This window comes from Spodoptera frugiperda, chromosome 15 (assembly GCF_023101765.2).
Source record: "Spodoptera frugiperda isolate SF20-4 chromosome 15, AGI-APGP_CSIRO_Sfru_2.0, whole genome shotgun sequence".
In the NCBI taxonomy this organism is placed as follows: Eukaryota; Metazoa; Arthropoda; class Insecta; order Lepidoptera; family Noctuidae; genus Spodoptera; species Spodoptera frugiperda.
The window spans coordinates 2979572-3003260 of record NC_064226.1 but is presented as its reverse complement, the minus strand read 5'-3'; the positions used below and the strand labels follow the sequence as shown (position 1 = coordinate 3003260).

At 34.5% G+C, this 23689-nt stretch overlaps 1 protein-coding gene across 1 annotated transcript in view; it reads left to right on the top strand.

Annotated features, from left to right (window-relative positions):
• LOC118271836 (protein bunched, class 2/F/G isoform) overlaps positions 1-23689 on the top strand; it is a gene marked incomplete at its 5' end in the record, with an annotated part of 133968 nt that overhangs the window by 36063 nt on the left and 74216 nt on the right.

The following is a 23689-nucleotide window of genomic DNA, read 5'->3' as shown; positions in this document are numbered from 1 at the left end:
CAACAATTTTGTTTAAGTTCAAAATATCTACAATTAATATTTACGTTTTATAAATGAAATAAGTCAACATTATGCTTATTTTTATTTTAGTCTTTAAATAGATACTTGCTAATGAGTATAATACAGTGGGTGTGAGCATTCTAATAAGTCCTTAGATCATGTTTGCGTTGAGACCACCCGTTTGTTCTTAATATTAGACTTTATTAACGTTAATTAAAATTGACCTTACTCTACACTTGATGACAATTATTGCTATTAATATCTAGGAAGATAGGATAGAAGAAGAATACCAATTACGAATATTTTTTGAGAATTAATTGGACCTAAGACATAAACAGTAAAGATATTTGCACCGCGACGACTTAAGCCAGATTATTTCATTACTCCATTGAATCATAACATAAATTAATTCAGAACAATTAAAACATAATATCATCTCATTAATCTACCAATTCTGCTTATTATTTTGGAAACAATAACAACAACAACTTTATCAACTGTTCGCTACGACCTTGCAACCAAATGTAAACAATAAAAGTTAGTAGCAAAACTATTATATAACATAAAACACTAATTAGAGTGTGACTCGTAATCGTTACACTGTACTCTTAGCTAAGATAATGAAGCCTAACCTAGATTAAATTATTACATTTTATTACTTATTTAGACATTTGTACCCTTAGTACGAGTTTGACTTACGATGAACGGAAACGAAACGAGAGCCCGTTCGGCGCTGTGATTGGCCGGTGAGAATGAACCAACCAAACAGGGGCCTTAGTACGAATTTACTTTACGTTTAACAAGATTGAAACGAGAGAGCGTTCGGTGTTCTAATTGGTTGGTTGATTCGACCCGGCCAATCAGAGCGCCGAACGCGCTTTACTTTTAACGAAAAGCCAATTCTTTCTAAGGGTGCAGATCGCCAAACGTGCTCTCGTTTCGATCTCATTAAATGTAAAAACAAACTCGCACTAAGCCCTGTGAAGTAGGTACGTACGCCGTACCCGGCAATTAGGTACTATCGCGTAATCACTTCGATGTTTCGATAAACAGCTGATTAGCTATTTATAAATCTATTTAATCGTATTTAGGTATATTGATACTAGTTACCACACGCGTATCTTCATAATATATCACAATGCTCGGTGTCTCATGATCGTAGCGTGATGTTTTATAGCCTATAGCCTTCCTTCCAGTAGGGCTAATGCCTGATGCGGACTACCTAGCGGGTTTACCGGAGCTCCGGCTCGAAAATCAGGAGTAAGAACGGGGTGGTTTTTAGTCAGTGAGAGTCTGACACTCCCTCACCTCGCCTAAGGAGAGAGGTCATTGGATGATTTTCCCCCCTTAAAAATCTTCCTCAGTTAATGGACTATCTAACATAAAAAAGTTGCTTAATTCGAACCAGTACATTTGAAGATTAGGTAGCTTGTTTAAACAAACACGCTTTTCTGGTATAAGTACAAAGATTAAGACATTAGAACTAGGGACACCAATTAAGTACTATCGCGTAATCACTGCGATGTTTCGATAAACAGTCGATTAGCTATTACGAACTCATTTAGATACACACTGACACTATTTTCTTGTCACATAAAGCTTATAACACGTTTTGTAATGTATTCGCAAGTTTAGTAATTAATGTTGCTAGGAATAATTTATGTTAGTTGCCGAGATGCAACAGTTTCGATGCGTCATTTAGTCATTTGCCGGTTTAATGCAATCAGCACGAGTCGATGTATGAAACTTGTATAATTTATTGTATACTAGTATTTGATTGCAATGTGGATGATCTCATTTAATTTGTGCGGAGTTTAATTTAGAATTTGTACATGTCAACTTTCAAAGAAGTAACTTTGAAAAGATATAGGTACTTAGTATTAACGTTTTTTAAGACTTCTACAGCTAGTTACATATTAGAAGAAACAGAAAGACACTTTATTATGTTTAACCCTCGGGGTAAAACAATACACTCATAGTCTGCTTCTCTGATTACGATAAAGTATGGTCATGGCTACGAAAAAAACATAAAATTATACAGAAAATATCCAAAATAGATCCTAAAAACCCAATAAGTTACAAATATTATGGATTTTATAAAGGCTAAGTTTCAAGGCTCATATACACCTATTTAAGTTATACATAATTTATTACTTGTCTTGTGACAGTGCGTAAATGTATTGAACGATGTCAAGATCGGCCATAGTTACACCCACGATTACTAATATACCAAACATCTCTTAGTGCGAAAATAATCCTTAGTTTAATGGTGAGAATTGACATTATTTCAACCTCTGCTAATTCTTCCAATGAAAGATATAAAACCTACCCACATGTCTATTTCGACATTAAATACTATTTGTACACGATAAACAGTAAAAGTAATGATATATCTAACGACGTAATAAAACTTTTAATTTGTCTCGATAAGTAATTTTCCAAGACTATAAATTTATCTGAGTCCCACTCGTTTTTCTGATGCAAATAATACCCATTCGTCTTGAAAATAGGTAAATAGGATCCACTCAAGTACCTATATATCATTTTTATTAGGATTTTTTCCTATAAATATTAGTGTTTGTTTCTCATACAAACTGGTTCGTGTGTTTATCACTAATCTCATAAATAAAACTACGTAGATAGATGCGAAATAATAAAAACGCGATTCATAAAACTGAACCAGTTTTAAATAAAAACAAAAAGAAATTATGACCTTTTTTTACTTAATTTAGTCGTTTTATATGATTTTAAATTGGCTTGTTGACACCCAATTCACTAAATAAGTAAGTGACCTTCAATCTTCTGTTTTAGTAATACATATTTAAATTAGTATTATGTATTCACAAATACATACACGCTTACATTGATTGTTTAGCTCTGGTATTACCGAGAATTCTATATTGTTTACTTAAACAATTTCTTTGATAACAATCTGAATAAGCGTCTGTATTGCTCAATTTAAATAATTTATGGTTTGTATATATCGTGATGTAGATTTTCTTAAAAAAGTCAATTATCACCTACTTTTCAATCTATAAAATGTGGGATAAGTATCTATTTTGTAGCATTTCAGGAGCTACGGACTACCTATCGGGTTTACCGGGGCTCCGGCTCGAAGGGTAGGAGTAGGAACGGGGTGGTTTTTAGTCAATAAGAGTCTAACCAGGTCTCCCAAGGCGGGAGAAGTCATTGGATGACTTTCCATCTTGTAGCATTCATGAATGTCGAATGTTTATGGGTTTCCAATGCTAGTTTTCCAGATCAACATTTTAGATCTATTTTTCCTCCTCGTTTCCGTTAAAAGAATGACAGCATAGGTCATTTATTTATAGCTATGAAATGTCGAATTTCGAAAACTGAAACAAGGAATAACAAGGAAAACGAATGCAACCGCATTGAGAACATTCATAAAATTAGTGAATTATTAAAGTTAGGTTCCGATAGTATTTCCAAATAAAATAAACCACATTTTGCAGTTGGATAAAATGTATTTTAATACAAAATCCGGTGTCATAAATTCAAACCTTTTGGCCTCCTACCTAACCTTATACAATAACAATATGATGATGACCTAATAACGTACACTATAAATAGCTTGTTATTAAATTTAACACAATACTTTCTCATTAAAATCTTTAAAAAAAATATATATAAAATTCAGTTATGTAACATCAATGGCGGACGTGTTTAAATACCGCGTCGCATTCGGAAGTCCGCAAATATTTGCGTTAAATGAACTGTCTTTTCAAGGTCCCCCTTAAAAACATTTTTAATGTGTTTATTAAAATATTTAATAAGTAGGTATTCACGTAAATAACTGTTTAATATCATACTCGTGTCAGGTTTCAGTAATAATCAGCAAGGTTATTCACTTTGCAACCTTTAACTTAAACCATTCACTGGGGTGCAGTTATTGGCTTGCATAGGTTACGATAACGACCATTATTATGTGGTTTTCAATCTGGTTATTGACAAGTAAAATCAATTGTGGTTTCAAGTTTCATTACTAGATACTAAAGTACTAAGTTAGTACTGCAATTTTGTAACTTACAAGTTAGTGGCTATATGCTAGTGCTTTTTATTAATTGAAAAATCTTGTTAAAATTTAGTATATGATCATCAGGCATCCTCATGCATGTCGAGTTTTTGTGTGTTCTTGTTCTATATTATGTACAAAAAATACCTCTAATTTTAAGTATCACGCAAAAAAGACGGACTTCGTATGACTGATTCTATTCTAGAAACACAAGCAAAAGTTTTGTTCACGTTTCAAGATTATGTATCTTGCTCTACAAACAGTAGCTCAACATGGTATAAAGTACCAAGTTGACTTTATGAAGATCTTACTATTGTAATTCATATTCATGCTCATAACTTCCTTCTAAAGGCACTTTTACGGTCTTATTTGAATACATTCAGCCACACAAGTCACCAGTTGTATTTATAAAAGGCACTCCAACCGGTTACGCTGTTACATTAAAAAACATCAAAACGTTAATAAAAAACGTAAACGAGTGGTCACAGATATAAATAGAAATGCTTGGTAAACAACGTGCGAATGCTAATGCCAGCCAGGTATTTTATTTTATGTATATCTCGATTTTATCGAATTTCGTGCAAAAACAGTTTTGTTTTTTTCGCAATAAGATTTAAGTTCCATCGTACCTAAGTATCGTAACGGATTTCGAATGACTGGGGTAAATTATATCGCTATTTGCACGAATAACAAAAAATGCGATAACCATCGCAATAACACTGACCATTGTATAACTCTTGAACTGGTTTTTGAATAATAAAAAATCTCAATAGCAATTATTATTGAGTTTATTACGCACCCGACGAAAATATAGGTACCGTGGTCAGTGAGCTTGACCTATTTGTCTTTTTTCTAAGTCATCATGTACATTGGAATAAATCCAATGATTTTTTAATACGGTAATATGTTTTTATTATTGCCAATTAGTTAAAATGTCGTTGTATGTTAGAACGAACATCATAATATGAGCGTGACCTGGTAATTTCATTATCGTGCTTCTAAATGAAAGGTGTCACTTATGCTTGTATTATTTCGTGTGCCAAGTTTAGATGTGATCATTCATACATAACCTTCATAATATTGTTATCATAATCAGCACTGTACCTAAGTATCTCTGCTTAACATCAAGTTTTGGGCCATAGACGCCATTTTATAGTGTTATTATGATAATAAACCTAAGCCGGTTTTGTTTACATTTTTTCTCGTTCCACCAAAACAAGAAACTTAGCTTAATTCAGCCATTTGTATTCCTCTTCTTTTATTGATGTTGTTGAATTTATAATTGAAATAGAGATTATGAATGCTAATATTATAGTCAGGTGTTTTTCTAATTATTAAACTCATCTATTTGCCCATTTTTTGCTAATAGGTACTCATACCTGATATCTTTTTTTAGAAACATTTAATAAATAAATTAACATCTATTTTTGTCATTATAATATAACTAATGTGACGCTTATTTAAATGGGTAAGGTGTCTTATAATCCTCTATTTATGTATGTTTTGTAAATCACATGTTGTATTTTTTGTCACATCAAATGATTTACGCCGCAAAATCTGTCGTTGAAAATGTTGAGAGAAAAGCTAAAAGTTTTGCACTAAAGCGAAAGCGAGAGCTGAAAGTAGTTCAAGGGTGGCTCGTGACCCTGACTTCTTCCAGAGAACTGAGGGTGAATAATACAGGCCAGTTTCAAGCATGCGCCAGAGGAAAATCCACTCGAGTATTTCAAGAGTTCAATACATCGGAAACTATATACCGCACAATCAAGTAATTATTATGTGAAACGTGGAAAAATATACAACGTCATTATTGTGAATTTTCTCCAATTACTGTCAGCAATCACTACCGCCCGTTGATCTCGACTAATCGCCTATGGACGATGGAAAATTACTCACGTGCCGTGTGCTTCGTGGAAACACACGCCGCAATGCGGTATAACTAGCCGATGTTATAAAAACATCGAAAAGTTGCCTTTTAAAACCACCGTAACTTAGCAAAGTGTAGAACTATTAAACGCGAAAAGTCAATAAATCGCACCTCAACTTGAAATCGTTCCAATTGATGTGATAATATCACGTTTCCAAAAAAAGATAAACATGGATTTCATATAACTATTAAAAATTAAAAAGATCATTTGATAGTAGATACTTTTTCGGAAAAACTGATATCAACATACGTCACGTACCTCAAAAACTAACGGATAACGCAAATGTTGGCTTGTAATCTTCAATTTAAACATCAAATATTTACCGATTGAATATTGATACGTACGATTCCAGTTATATTTATGTATAGCAAAGAAATTTCGAACAGCTTGCGAATAAATAAATATGACGTCAATTAGGAACCCACTCGATGACTTCATGAAACTTTTTCTATGTAAATAATGTTAGTTAAGTTAAAAACTTAAACACTTAATTGTGTAACAGTTTGGTAACTAAACATTTTTAATATTGTGAATGTCCTAATAAGGTACGAATTATTTATGACGCAAAATTAAGCTTCGGTCAAGTATTGTGGGCATTGACATGACGTCACCGTCAGGATGCACTGCTGACATCATACCTACCAGGTTGATGACGCCTACCAGGAAGGCGAACAAATGCCAATACATTAAATGTTCATAGAAACCACTTAACTTTTTACTAGCACAATTTCCTGATTCTTTCAGAGAACAAAGTCACAATTATTCAGCACTGAGAGATCTTAGATTTCCCCTCCTTATCTCAGGTCGTCTTTATTACTAAAACCTAGTTTTTGAAGGTTCTAGGTTTATTTTTGTCTTAATAATAATCACGTTGTCGGCCCCATTTTACCTAGCTACGAAACTTTTTAATCTCCCAAGGTTGTCTGCGGCACAAATGTTCGTAGTGCCCTCCTAATGATACAAGCCACTTATACTTTAATGCTGCTTAAAAGGAACATGTCTTGGAAATTGTGAACGACACTGCCATCTTCATAAAGTTCTTGCTACGCTAAAATTAGCCGCCTTTAAAGCCATACTTGACTATGTTTTCATGATGTTATAATGGTCTTTACGTTTACCCATGAGAAACCTAAACAAAAACTCCCTTAATATGGCTTATACTTATGTAATTTTGTAAAAGAAATTATATTACAAGGGTTTGTAAAATACTCGTAATTTGCGGAGACCCGAATTATAAGGAAAAGCTTTTGTGTCATACACACCAATGGAAATTCCTTCAGGGGAAAACTGGCATGGTAATGTTATGTAAAACAATTTCATTACATTTCAAGATTAATCTCCATACATCTTTAGTCTCGACGCAATCTCGAAATAGCATTGCTCATCCAATATTTTCAAAAACAACCCGTCGGGAAAACCTTGCATGTATTCCTCGGAGGAAATGGCCGATAATATAATCAGATGTCGCATAAAGTCATTTCAATTTGTTTTATGGTGTTTTGTCGAAAGGTTATGGCAACAACGAGTGACATCGCGCATTGTGTACACTTTTCAATTGTTATTTTATTACTAGCAGTTCCTACCGAGTTTGTTTATTGCTAAACGATTAATTTTATGCGACACTTTCATTGATTCGAAGCTTTGTTATTTACTTGACAATGACTGGTGTGTAGCATTATTTTAATTTATTATAAATAGACTTTGTTGAATATGTAGTAAGAAAATGTATGACTATTAGTCTTTGTTTTTTTTTCTTGGGAAAACCGTGTATATTTCTTGAGGTCGCTTCTAATAGTTTGTAATTCTTAATAACAACTTCGTTTTTCTTGTATAAAATGTTTCTCTGAAAAACTATTTTCTTCGAAATGTCGTCAAAGTGAATATTCTTCAGCTTTCCGCTCGTAATTTAGTCCGACCTTATTTCTTTTTAATTCTGTTTTCACTCTTGAGACGGATTTTAAGTGTTCCACAAAAGATATAACTTGAACGTTGAATTCAACTTCATATCAACAATCCCTCGTTTATCGCAACGTCAGCTTACAGCACATTAATTAGCAGTAGGAGAAAGGGAAGGTATATGCGTATCGTAGGTACTTACCTACGCAATTGTACTTAGCAATACATATTGCATACAGTGCGTAAAGTTACATCAATGGCTAGTTTTGTGTAACGTTCACGCTGATACCTCAATTATATCGCTGAATATATTGGACACTTGACAGCTTCATGTTCTACCAACCCCCCCAATGACGTAAGCATACATATACTTACTGTTTACACTAGTCAGTCTGGTTTTACGCACATTTATTTGCCGATTAGGTTACTACTTATTTACATCAATAAAATCTCTTGCATAAAGGTAATGAATAATAGCGTTTTCCTGAATATAATTTTGTTGTACCACGTATTGTTCTATTTATGCAATAACAGCTTTAATATTCAATTGGAGGAAATCAAAGTGCAAACAAATTTACCTCAAACGAAAATAACTTAAAACCATCTATTATTAAAATTCAATTTTCATAAAACTTGTATTCTAAGAACTATTAGAAAGCCGCTAACAAGCGAATCGGCATTACGCTCAATTTTCTGTTTTAACAAACTAATCAGTACAGTCAGTCACAAATGCGTTACATGCAGTGCGTTACGTGTTGTATTACACAGTTGCAACCGTGTCGTAACAATAATGCGTAATGTCGTAGATAAATGGGTGATTAAAATAAATATGCGTGTGAAACCGGCGTAGCGCAAGTGGAGCGCATCTGAGGCGCTGACAACTGACCGCTACTTTATTTTTGACATGACTGTACTTATTTTGAAAAATATACTGCCTACTATTTATTCAGTTTATTTGCAAAATTCTTTTTATTTATGGCGTATTGTGAATTAACTTGTTTATTGCAATTGTATTGGTTTTATTTATTGCACATTTCTACATTTTATTTTGCATAAGAATGATAAAGTTGTTTTTGAAGTCGGTTGCCTAGTCAACTGTCTAACATCGACTTAATGACCTGTACAATAAAATACGGCATCTCATTATATTCCAATCTCCAAGCAGTTTCCTGTAAAAATAAAGAAACAATTTAACATCCACAGTAGATTTAGGAACAAACATTATCTTCAGTTGATTAACAACAAAGCATGAAATGGAAAATTAATGTCCTGGGATTTGTAGCTACTCAAATGAACGAACTTGAAAGGTAAACTAACCATTCAAGAGACACTATATCATTCCAAAAATAATTAAGGATCAACTCTTTGACAGTAAGAATGTAACATAAAAGACGTGTCCTCATATACCTTTGAAATAACTACACACCAAAAAGGAACAAAATAATTTAAGAACTTCCCGTGACAACTCTAGGAACTGTTAATGTGTTTCAAAAATCTTTTAATTCGGCTTCCTCTCGTCTATTTTCGTTAACAAACGTGTAAACAAATGGTTTGTGTTCCACTGAACATTGAAGAACAATTTTCTGGAAACTAACCTGTAATGTAAATAGAGCTACTAACTTGTATAGTGAAATCTTATAAGATTTTCAGAAGCCACAGTTCTGGCTAAGGATACAACAAGCTTTACAGTATAAAAACATGACGTAAACCCGACATTATTGATACGAACCTTGTTCGAGAAACTTCTATAAAATTATTTTCTTGCCTATTTCGATTTGTAGTAAATGCCAGCCGACATACCAGACATTTCAATGTACATAATTTAATATTAAACAGAATTGTTAAAGGTAAAATGAAATAGCCATTATTGTTCCCACAATACATTTGTATTGAAGGTCATATTGCTACCACCCACGTGCTACCAAGTGTACAAATCCCACTAGATAATACCATGATATCATTTGTCTCTAAGTACTTACGCATTGCATATAACATTACGTGATTTTATTGACTTTCAATGTAGACAAAGCGATAGGAAATGTGCGTAATAAGCTAGGGTTATCTCTCAGGTTAGAAGCTACGTCTAACTTGTCTGTTTATGTTTACTTAACCCATTACGGTCCATACCTAATCCAGAATTTATGATAAGTATCGATAATCGGGGTTGTAACATAACCAATTATCCAATAAGATAACCTATACGTCTCGGTTAGTCTATAAATATTTACACATGTTACTAAGAAAGCGGTCGAGTCGACCCGGCTAATTTTTGTGTTTTTTTTATTCGTCATCTCGACCGAGTACAAAATGTACATCTGAGTAGAAAATGTTTAAGGCATATCATGGAAAGATTTATTTTGTTAGGCCGATTAAAATGCGTGCTGTTCTAACACAAACATCGTGGATGTTTCATTAGAATCACCCTTTAGTTATTGCATTTTAATCATGTTACTTATCAATTACTCTTAGGAAAAGCAAAACTATCAAACTCGTTCCTCATTCGATGCGCATTTACTTTACTCCCTTAATAGCATATTACTGTTCAGCAAAACTATCAAACTCGTTCCTCATTCGATGCGCATTTACTTTACTCCCTTAATAGCATAATTATAACAGTTGCCCTTACTATCTTATGTCTCTCACCTTATTCGCAGCATTTAATATCTATGAGACTTTCTTTGCATATAAAGTAACAGGTCACTGGTAATCCGTCAACTGAAAGCTATCCTCTGTAAATGCCACGCCTATAAAGAAAATATTTAGTAAATTATGGTGAGTAGTTTAGTATACCCGTGCCCATCTCCATAATCGTAAATTCTTTCATGTTTTCTGACTTCATAAACAAGTCTTTCATTAATTTAAACCTTTAGAAAGCTTACCTTTGGCATGGGTCGAGTAAGAGAAACGAAAATAAGTTTATGCCAATAAAATCGTGTAAACAAACAATTTGAATACAACTCCCAGGAGAATAGTGAAAGTAAATTGAATTCGTATCGGATCAGTACAACTGACGATCTTGTTTTCTCTTTGTTTCTTTTATCTGCACAGCTTCATTCAAGTCTAGGTCAGTGTTATATGCCGCGGTGCTATTTAAATGTTTATGATAGCCATTACCACCCAGAACCGGTTCACGACTACACAATTTGCTCACGCAGTTGTTGCGACTTCACACATTTAGAATGATTCAATTATTGTTTCACATAAAAAGCGGTACTGATAAAAACTAAATCGTATTTCAGCAACCTTCGTCCGTCACTTCCTCGTAAGCCTAACACTACTGATCCAATTTTTTACTTGCAATTACTCAGAGAGCCAGTGAGTAGAACGCAAGCCATAATAATGATACCAGTTCTCCATAATACACGGTTAGCAACACTTTACATAACAAATTGCAGTGCCTAGGTACGAAGGCTCCTGTCCACCGTCGCACTGCGCATGGGCATGCAATTGTCGTGATTTACGTCTCTCGCTTGACGACCATTGCATCGCGCGTGTATGAATTATAGCGCGTACCTAGTTTGATAGGGTGCGGTTGTCGAAAAATTTATGAAGCGTCAGTGTTTATGTGCAATGTAGTAAGTGGCTGTTTTTTTGGGTCAATGATTGATTACACTAAACTTCGTTAGTTTTGTACAGTCTTCTCTTTCTAGAAAGGCGCTTAAACTCATTCGCTACTCATTAAGCTAGCTGATTTCATTTGCTTAGCTCACCGAGAAAGTGCTAGTCTGTATAAAGTGATTCATTTAAAACGTTAACTTATTTCTTAGTCTTACTTCCAAATATACTGAATGTTTATCCAGCCACAGTATCTTAAATTACCTAATTCCCTTTCTCTTTTTTCCGCTCCTTTTATGCAACAAACGTCATTTGCAGATAAGAGTAATTTGTTACGTTACGATAAAACCAATTGACAGAACATAGGAAATTACTCGAATGCAATAGTAGGCACTGTGTGTAACCAGATCGCAAATAATATAGATTTATATTTTGCATAATATCAATAATACTTCTTAAACAAACAAGACAACAGTTTTCGTTATTTATTAAGATTCTGGACGTCATGAGTAATTTTAAACCCTACATTTAGAACTGCAATCAAATCGTAATTTGGATACAATTTAAAGTAAGAAATAAATTGCAAGTTGTAAAATCTAATTGTAGTCATTGTGTGTTCGAAACATGAGAATAAATCATCAGTTAATGACGATACTGTGACGTTTGGTCCTTTATCCTTTATATGAAAATTGCACGTAATAAACGATCGCTTGATTTGATTTACTACCAGCGTCGGTCTTAGAATGTCTATCCTGAATGCCACAACTGCGGCAGAACAATACTTTGGTTGCGCAGCGTGTCCTTTCAACTGTGTGTCATAATCGGCCTATTCCATCCGATTAAGATAATAACCTATTATTTATGCTCGGTTAATAATACCCTGATATATTGTCCGACGGAAAATTACAAGGAAATTGCTGTAAACTACACATTATTATAAGATAATCTAGTCCTAGACTTCTGCTAATAATTCTCTTTTATGAACATAATATTATCCATGGCAGTTTTCTCATAAATAACACAATTTTAAACAAATATCCACGATTTACAAAAACATAAACAGAACTATTCTTACTACAGACCACGCAGAGTTTATTAATAACTTTATAGCTTTATACTCATCTAATAATACTTTGATGTATTATGACAGTACGGCTTTTAGGAAGCAGCTCAAACCGGTGCAGTTCTGCTCTAAAACTATTTAATTAAATATTCCTTTAGTAGATCGGGATACGTATGAAACTTCGAACGAGGGTGTAAATTCCATGGCCTGGTATTTGGATCGAACATAATCCCATTGACGTATTGAAATACTTCACGAAACTACCCAGATCTAATGTTTACTGTTTTGTGTCGATTATGATCGATTCTCCACGTCCAGTTTGTATCTATAATGCTAAAGTTACTATCTTCTTTACAGATTTCGTAGAATTTTGATAGCGACTATGAAATGCGTAATGGTTCTCAATCCCAACAGTTTAAATTCACTCCTAGTCATACCACCTTGCTAGGTTCCACGAAAGCACGTTACGCGGGTCTAATCTTTGTTAAACACATACTCCGTACTCTCAAACGAGATAAAAAGTTATATATCACCGTCATTACCTGTCTCATAACGCCCTACATACCTGGAAAAAACATCCGGCTCGATGACACATCATATTGCAGGCCACGGGGTGTAATAGAGTTTAATTTGACCTTACGTAACCACACTTGATACAAACATGTATTATGAGTTATAACAACCTCATTTAGTTGGCCAATCTAACAAATTGCACAGGGAAAAAATAACCCAAATTTCTCAATTAAGAGTTATCTTTCCCAATTCTGTTTTTTAGATCAGATACTATTTTTAGCAATGAAACTGCTTTCGAGCACTGCCTTTGTTTAACATCTGACCTTTGCTTTGGTGAAGATGTCATTTAGTTTCAAGCGTTCGATAGCTCATCGCCGAGACAGAACCTTTTTGGAGCCCTACTGGGAAGGGTATACTAAGGTCAAAACAACTAAAATGATCTCATCGCTCGGGTTGATTTGGAAATGACGTCAGAACCTGGAGTAAACAAGTTGGGCTTGGTAATTTTTAATCTTTTGTTTTGAAGCGTGTTTGCACGCACTTCGCATGTTAGATTAACCGAGCCGCCAACATGAGGATTAATGGGATCGTATTTTATTTAATAGTTTATAGCACAAACAACTCACCTGGCTTGTTACGTCATCGCTTGTTTATTTTGACTGACCAACCCAGCTGATAGCGCCGATACAGTACCAAATCGTAAACTTTTTCCAAAAAACCGGATCCTTTCTAGATATCAATATACTGTACCTACAATGAAAATTGATATACTTTTTCCTGTTTGTATAAGCCGTAGTAGCGTTCAATTCTAATCCCAAGTTTGACCACGAAAAATCACCGTAATCTACACATTAGTCAAAACTTGTTAATTTTCACATACGGACGTATTAGAACCATGTTAAACAACTAATCCGTTGTGTGGCTACATTTTGCAACCGTTCGCTAAAGATGACGACCGCTAAATACTTTATTTATTCGCAGATTCCGCATTGCTTTTCACAGGGACATGTGCAGTTCAAGTTCTATTGTAGAGAACAATGACACAACATAACACACATGTAACAAGTATTGCCTGATCTTCTAGCGCCATTAATTCCAAATTGCAATGTGCCAATAGACTGACTTTCCTGAAATATAAATTATTTTAATTGGAAGAATGGCATTTGCAATCCTTTCAAGGTTGGACATGGCTAGCCATAACCAGTCGGTACGCAAATTAAGATTTCATAACGAATTGTGGATCAACAAGAGTTCCACTAATTGCATTTGCATTTTTGTATGCAAATCAGATATGAGTTTAAGTAACGTTTGTGTAACCTCTTCTACGCTCGTTTGAGAATGAATGACGGGTAAATATGGCGAGTGCGGCGCCAACAAATATTGAGATATGAATTTCAATATTTGTGGCGCCGATGGTAAGCTGAACGATAATTTTCTTGCTGTCTAGGTATTGTGTCTAATTTAGACTACTGTGGATGACCAGGTTTCGTTTTATTTAGTTTCACTCGGATACTGGTACTGTTTGTTATCTGCCAAAAATATAAATCTGGAAGAATTTGACCTAAAACAACAAATCGTTAGTCTGAAAAGAAAACAAAACAAACAGGTAACAACGTAACAAGCTAAATAGATTGTTACGTATTCGTGTTTTTAGGTTGTCTAATTAAATTAAGGGATTGGTTAGCTGAAATATTACACTTTGTAATGTATTTTATTACACATTTTTACTATCCACCTACCTCACAGGTCAAAGACCTATATCAAAGGCACGCAGCTTTCGTATAAAATCAAAATTAATTAATTCTAACATGGTTTTCCCTCAGCATAATTTCGTTTTATCTTCTATTTATTAAAAATTAACATAACAACAATGAAAAGATAATTAAAACTGGCCTAAGTCCTACAAGCACGTTATTAACGCTCCGTTGACAACACTCGGGTTATTTTAGGGTGCGATCGTGTAAAGTAACGCTTGAATGCGGCGATTGACGTGTACATAAGCATAGGGAACTATTTCTGAGACCGATCAGCTTACAGGGACCATTAGGTTCAATGGACGAAGCTGTAACGGTCACCTGTTGAGAGGCGGAAGATCGAGTTCCCATTGCTTTCGTAAATTGCACTTAATTGACGTATTCAAATATGGTATCCATGATACTTCGTGATTAATGATTTTTATTAATTCAAAAAGGTAGGTTTTACCTTGCATCTTCTGTTGCATAAACTGATTATGATTTGCATCAGAGCTTGATCTAAGGATATTATGTATGTCACTTCATATTTATAAACGCAAAATAATCATGAAAATACATAATTTCGCTATCAATATGTTCTGCACAACTAAAATTCATGATAGCACGAATATAAAGTGATTCACTTTCAGGATGTGTCTTATCTCTCTGGGAAAATGTTAAATATGTATCATGGCGTGATTTGTGACAATATAAATGCTTTATTTATGTCTAACAACGTTGATATAACAAATCCAATTCAGAAATATCAAAGTATACTGTACCTTTAGTACGAGTTTCCTTACGTGAACGATTTCCTTAAACGTAAAACAAACTCGTACTAAGCTCTCTGTACTTAAAAACACTGTTACGTTACTTTCTAAATATGTACTACGCCCACCTTCAGATCAATGAACTATCCCAAATAATACGAGGTCAAAGTTAAAAGAAATAAGTACGCATACGCACATAACAAAAAATGATTTGCAAAGATAATTTCTCATAATCATGGCGGCATACAAACATTAATTTGCAACATCATTATGGTGGTCGTTGAACCGCTAATAGCTTTGGTTACTATGGAACCCCATAACGTCACATCAATCATTCGTTTGGTACCCGGAAGGCACTAGAAAGTTCGATGTACGGCCTTAGCGTGTGACCTTGGTGTCAAATTTCACCCACCCCCTAAACACACACCTACCTATAAACAAACCTGTTTTATTTATTTTCCCTGTTTTCCATGTTTTGATCCCAGCACTAACCTAGTACCTACTGCGTCCAAAAATATAAAGTAAATGATTAATTTCCAATAAATAGGTAAATTATTAAAATACACACAGCTACAAATAACTTAGTACGTAATTATTTATTTCTGGACATGGCTTAATTTGGAATTAACCTGTTTTATACAGTACCTACTATAAGTCATGCTGAATATTATAACGGAAATTGAATTGTAGTCAGAGCAGAAAATGCCACTAGATTTTCCATTTCGCCAAACAAACAAGTTTGGAAATTAGTGTGTTGAGGGGGTAACTAAAAAGTGAAGTCATCGGTCACTACCCTCGCGAGCTGGGCCTCACCCTCCGTGATTGTTCAAGGTTCACCGCGCGACCTTCACTGATCCTATGGGTGTCAGCTTACTAATGTCATTAGCGTCAAGTTACTGCAAGCCCGCCTATTTGCTCTCACCACTAATTTTAAACCACCTACTTTCCCGGTTTCTATGCTATTCTAGAACTCTTTTTAAAGTTCGCTCTTTTATTTTTAATATTGGTTTTAACAAAATTCTCACTAAAGATTTTAAAATATGTAATTGCGTTTAATGAAATTGTTTAATTGATTCTATATTTACTTACTAATTTTCATTGCGTTTTTCTATGACGTGGGTCGTTTAGTTTCGTATTTTTTGCTATTTGTTGTCCGCTGCATTTATCAACCACGTCTCGTCGGTCGCGTAACACTAAAGATTTGTCATTCGTCTAATTTTGTTAGCCGTGGGTGGCAGCCGACAATCTTTACGATCGCCACGAGATTCAATTATACCACTTAATGTCCAACTTATTGTAATACTAGTTTTTACATGCGTCACATCTTTAAATAACTGCATTTAAAATATGTCCACGAATGACTAGAGCGTGGACACAAATCTGTCATTCGTAATACCTAATGTTTCCATAAATTAAATATACCAACTTTGTTCACGATATTAATACCTCTTAAACATTATATTTCCATAATATTTTGCCGTCAAAATATGTGTTTTGGAGTTGGGACAAATTGCGTTGAAATGTAGCAAGTTTTATACGACGATTTCAGCGCATGTGAGTGCTTTTATAAATCTGGAATCATTTCCGAGTGGAAAACCACCGCTGTCATAAAACTAAGGAATATAATTTCTCACGACAATATAGTACTGTGTGTTCAAAATTGTTCCAAGGCTATGACCTGATTCACTTCGAGCTGGTGTTCTAGTAATTCTAATTCTGCTCCAGAAATTTCATTAACAATGAACGAGCACAAATTCGAATTTTCGTTTAGTGTAGTGAGTCATTAAAAACTCAATTTAGTAAATAATTCGTCACAGTACAAAGAACAGTTTGTTGTACCGAAGCAGTTTAAAAATTGATCAATTAGGTACATCCCACACGACGGCAACGAAGCGATTCAATTCCATCGCGTTATTAACGATCTGTTTAGCCATCGTAAAGTTTCGTTCGTCAGGGTGTGTTTCGATTCTATGTATGGCCTGAAGTCTAGACTTGAGTCAATAGCGACGATTCGACCTTCGGACATTAACCTTTCTTTTTACCGTTTTCGCTGCCAGCTACTCTCGAAGCTATTGCAAAACTAAAATGATACAAAATGATGAAAGTATGAATAGAGAACAGACATGAATTCATCAAATTATATTCGTTTTTATATGGTTCTAGTATAAATGTCATTTTCTTTGAGAGATCTAATTAAAACTTTTATACATTCGTCTCATGGGTTTTCTATGTAATAAAAACTAATGGACATTAGTTGTTCATGGCACCGCACGGATCTAACGCATCGTTGTGAAATCACACACTTTTAGATTTTACACCGCTAATAAATCGTGGTGTAACTCAGTTTTAAAATAGACTTTAGAGCTTACCTCTGCTTCTTCAGAGTAAAGATTTAACATGCTAATTTTACTCTTTTGGAGTAAACATTTACATTATGTTCTACATCGTTTTGATCATTAGGTCATTAGGATCTATACACTAAATTGCCAACTAGAAAGCATGTCGAAATGTCTATTTCCATAGCTAAACAAAATTTTCAGTCGTGTTTCAATGTTTTGTTCAGCAGCAAATATTTTAACGTGTGAAACCTTGCTCTTGGTCACTAAAATGTCTTTGTAACTATCGCGTCGGGGTGTAAGGTCAGCCTTCCGTGGTTTGTTGCACTGATCTGCGGTCAAGGCGAGCTTGGCGCCAGCCCGGCCGACGCTAAAAATACTCCATCACCCAAACAAATAATTTTGGAGAATCTGCAGTCTCCGGATGCTGCCACTTAAAAACTGTAGAACTTAGAGGACACGTGTTTCAAGATTAGCAACCGGATAGTAAAGCTGCTTCGTATAAACTAGAACCAGTTTAGAACCGTTAAGTTTCATTCACCACTCGTGTCTTTAACTGATAATGAAATTAACTCTCCGTCTAAAATCGACCGGCTGTAGAGATTTGTCGGAAATAGAAGCGTGAAGACGAAATGACAGACACAACTCGAGACACAAGACTACCACGCGCGACGTGAGAACGTCGCTGACGCAACATTCTAGCAATTTGGTGTCAAAATATATTACCCACGTTATGTGCCATTTGGTCAAATTTAATTTTCTATGACATTTAATACACCATATCTTCCACAATAATTTTCGTTGTAAATGTTTCTGTTTTTCCGTTAGCATCACGGAAATATCATCTCGTTTATTTTTATTCAAGGGTTTAAAAGTGTCGTATTTTACATCAAGGCTAGTCCAGTATTATATTAATAAAGTCTGCCATGACAGTGACATTTTACTCTTCTCGTATCCTCTAGAATTTTAATATTTGTAAACACAAAAAAAAACTTGAAATGTATCGTTTGTGCTATTATTTTCTATCAGACGCTTCTTGTAAGAATGTTTTGACAGTAAGAAATATAACTCTGTGTTATATTTCTTGGAACAATTTCTTATGAGTTAAAATAAATAATACAAATCTAAAGAAAGCTACATGTGCAGAAAATAAGTATTGCTCAGTATATTTATAATGTATAGTTTTAATACGCGGAAATAGTTTCAATATAATTTTTAGACTTATGTAAACATGTTTTATTATACCTATTTCAACTTATCAAATGTTACGTTCTGGGTTAATGGATGTCATTAAAGTTGATTATTTTCTGTATTCGCGTTAATTAATCATAATGTTCTTATTCTAACGCTGAGCTCGTTTGCAGCGGCTTTTATCTATCTTGTGGTCACGAACCACTATACCAAGGCACCTATTATTGTGTTCGTAATTTATTCAAATGGTAACTCTTTCTCAGAATAAGGGTTATGGCAAACGTGATTCCGAAATAAAGGACAATTGTTCTCTACTATTTATCACAATTCATGGTCCATTGCATCCACAATAAACTTACCTTAACGTAAATCACGCGAACTGAACTTTATGTCGTGCGGTATAAAGTATAAATTGTTTTGTGACGGATTAGTCCTATGCGGCTGATTGTGTCTCGTTGTTATCGTGTCGTATCGAGTGGCGCACGCGCCACAAACGACCGCTTGTATGATTTACAACGTGCCCCACTGAAAGGTACCATTGTTGGCTTAACAGCTTCGACGGCGATTACACAATCGCATCGTTTGACGCCTGTCGAAGGTTATCTCAGGCTGTTACCCGCTCCTGCTCTGAAGTTGACCGATCTCTGTACTGTTTGTATGCTCTGTTGATGAAGTTTTAAGTTAATAACTTTTTTACTGACTACGAGAACTACACTTATTAGTAGAATTGCCACTAAATGTAGGCGTTATCTGCTTTTAATAATAAAACATTGTCCAGCATCATTCTAATCTAGAGCAATGCTCTAATTTTGAAGAGACTGCTCTGTTGGATCATAAAATCATAATAATCTTCATATAGTATAGGTACGAACACAATGTCTGCAATAAATTATCTAAGCACAACAACAAACTAACTGGCAACAGATCCGGTCGTTCCAATTAGCGTTAATCAATTACATGGTTTCGAAGATAACTAACTGACATGAGGTGGATGTTATGAATCACCACTTCTGGTGATTTGCCAAACAGTTGGCACGGTGGATTCCGAAGCTACACAGGAATTTGTGTTTTTATTAATATCGGGATTAATATATCGGGTATTGCGCACTATCTTGATCTCTATTTAAAATACTTCGAAAATAGTGTCGACAGTTCGAGTTGTTTATAGGTACTTATCTGCGTCTATTGCGACGCTTCGTATTCGCTTTAACATTGTCCCGAGTCAATCCATTGCATAAGCAAATGGGAACACATAAAAGAAGTTGTGTTTCGTTTGTGTGTGAAAACGCACGTGATCACGATTTCTTTGTCTGATTCCATTCTGATTGTGTCGATAGGTACTGTATTATGTGCTGCTATTCCTATAACTACTGATGTTTCATAAATCTGTGGCAAATAAAATTACCACATAATTTCTGCACATATTTTACGCGCTACTTTCTCTAAATAATGATTAAAAAAATAACTTCATTAACTTGCAAACCACATGCTATTTTGTATGACATGACCTATTTCCAACCGGCAACCGCAGCATAACAAAGGTTCAGTTAAATAATTAAATTTATACAGAAAACGTAGTGCGTAAAATAATAAACAAACCATTATAACTGACCAACTTCCGTAAAATGTCGATAAAACATAAATAATTCAGTAGCTCATATCAATACACAATATTTATTACATTAAAACATTTTAGCACTTGGCTTTAACGACCACTAAGTACAAGGAGTGTACACAAACCATATATCATTGGGACGATACAAGGGCTGCACTTCAGAGCTAATGGTTTCCCCGAGATTGTAATAAAAAATATATGCCTTCAAGAGTTTATAGTAGGATGGCGTGTCGACATGTCACTTGATCGTTTGTACAATGACTCACTCGTACCAACTTATGTACCTAGGTAGCAAGTAACACTATCTAAGGTAATTTATGTCACATTGCGCATGCAGAAAGCCATAATGCTTTGTTAGTAATTACGAGTATAGATAAAGATGAAAAACTGAATGGTGTAATCGTTGTAGCAGTTAGCAGTCGGACATTTTATGTTTATTACTTAGTTATAAGTCTTTCTACGAGTCTGGGCTTGCACTGTTTTGCCTAGTACTCTTGGAAGAGATTTTGATCTTGTCTGTGTTTGTACGTACTCGTATCATTACGCAAGATTTTCCAGAAATATGTTCCAGTTATACTCTGTATTACTTCACTTTATGATATCAACGATGTCGTCTTAACAAGTTGTTGGCAATATCACATGTATGGTTGTACGTACACTATACAGAAGAAACTTACTTCCTAAAAACAAAATCCTTAATGAAACACAAGGAAAAAGCCTTAGTATTTATTATTTTCTGTACTAAGAAAACACAAGGCGTCCCAATTTATTTCTGGCACCAATACAGGAATTTTGACATTACTTAAAATACAATGGTCAAGACAGTGAAGAATAATACTGTGTACTTACTGATGGGAATAACCCACCCGTCTGTTCATGAAATAAGTTGACTCATATGAAGTCATGTGAAAGAACATCCGATGTTTTGTGTAGTTTTCCTTAATATTAGTAACAAAAAGTAGCAGAACTAATTGATAATTCCCGAAAGATAAATACTCTAGTTTCCGCAAGCTTTTCCTAGTTTTAATTGCTTAGGATGACTATTTGTAACTAGGATTAGATATCTGTTTTTTTTTTTATTTGATGTCGTCTGTAGAGATGTTTACACAGTACTCAGAAGTAGGAATAGTTCTCTCTTGAGCGTGTAAGCTACTTCAAATAATTTCACAGTCGGAAAACCCAGTAATTTAATACTTCTTTAAATCCGCGAAAAAACATAAACCCAAACTTAACAATGCAAACAATGACACACTGTCCTCACAGTAACTATGACTGTATTGTTAAAACATAACCTTCTACTGCTTCTATGTAAGTATTCATCATAATATAACATTTTTGTTATAAAGAACATTATGTCACAGATACCCCAAGTACTCGCCTTATAAGCTTCGATACTATCGATGTTTGTAACCTTAGAACCGGCCTTGACGCTAGCAAATAGTGAAATGCATCGACATGATGCAATGTCTCGCCACCAACAAATGCCTGAGTCTATAACATTTGATACGTTTGTTTTAAACGCCATTGTATTTGTAATATGGATTAATTTTACACGACTTTGTTTGAAGTTGTTATTGTATTACATAACATCATCACTTTAGTCTCGCCTCACTTCCGTAGAACGATGGAGGTGTGTTGTACATCCGTATTTCATACTTATCAAATTTCATGTTATAAAAATTTAGGATCTGCAATTTTCTTAAGCGAACTCGTCACCAAGCCAATAGGACAGTTAAGGCATAGGAAATTACCTCAATGAAATAGTACCGACAATCAAACCAACCACCTATAAATTCTCTTTTAATAAGGCCCGTCAAGAGTTCATAGGAAATGCAGATTTATTATTGTTTATGTTTAATTTCTGATCCTTGAAAATATCCGAGAAATCGCCGCTGTAAAAGTTATTACAGTTCGCATGCATGGTAATGGCGAGGTCGCATGCATGCACAACATTGACCGATGCGATAAAAACTAATCACGTCATATGCTCGTATTGTTCTAATTTGTAATCCCATACAAGAATGCGACTGTAAACTATAGCTTTATGAAGCCTTAATAAATTACCTTATACACTTTTTTAATAGGTAATAATGAACTTAATGTAGCCACACCACATTTTATTTGAAGCTCTAGAGTTTCATAGTGTCTAGACAACATAATTAAAGTTAACTTATAATTTTCTGATTGCCATACAGAGCGCAGAATTTGTGTTAAACAGAAACAGTTTTGAAACATCTTCAGCTCGTAACTATATAATTTTCTTGAATGTGAGATACCTTCGTGCTTTACTCATTTGGTTTCGAAGCCACCAAAGAATAGGTAAAACAAAGAACCCACTAAACAATTTAGGGTCTATTATTTTCAACGAAAGAGACCCTATTGCTAGCCACGACTGCCTGGCGACATATAATTACTGTAATATATGTGTAGGAAACAAAGTAACTAGTTGTTTGAAAGACAACAAAGGTAGAGGTAATTAAAGGTTTTCAAAGGCGTAAATACTCACGCACTCCTAACATGAAAAGTTAACTGATCAAAACAAAATTTGCTGTTCTTGGAATGCCACAGGGTAGATCTCGGAAAAGCGTTTGATGGCTGAATTAGAAGATATAGACGTTTGTAATACAATCTCATAAAAAAAAATTATGTACACGCCCATAAATAGTTACAAATACTTTCCTACGTATCAATAGATACATGACGACTTGCAAAAGCAAACTGACCTTAGTTTCACGTGGTTGATTACAAACGTTGCATAATTGTGTACAATAAATATACATTCAACAATCAAAGGTATCAAATGCATCTTTACAATTCAAATTGTGCAATTAGATTTAATGATATTGGTATCCTTCAGTTGGCTCAAGATATTTTAACCAACACTTATACTTCGATGAATGATGCTACAGTACCTACTTAATCATTTGCATCTAATTTGAAATTGCGATTACATGATCGACGAATATGGTCTTAAACACTTAACGTGTTTTATGAGTAACTAGTAAATGTATAAAAAGTTAATGCATTAGTCTTGTAATAAGCCATGTCGTTTC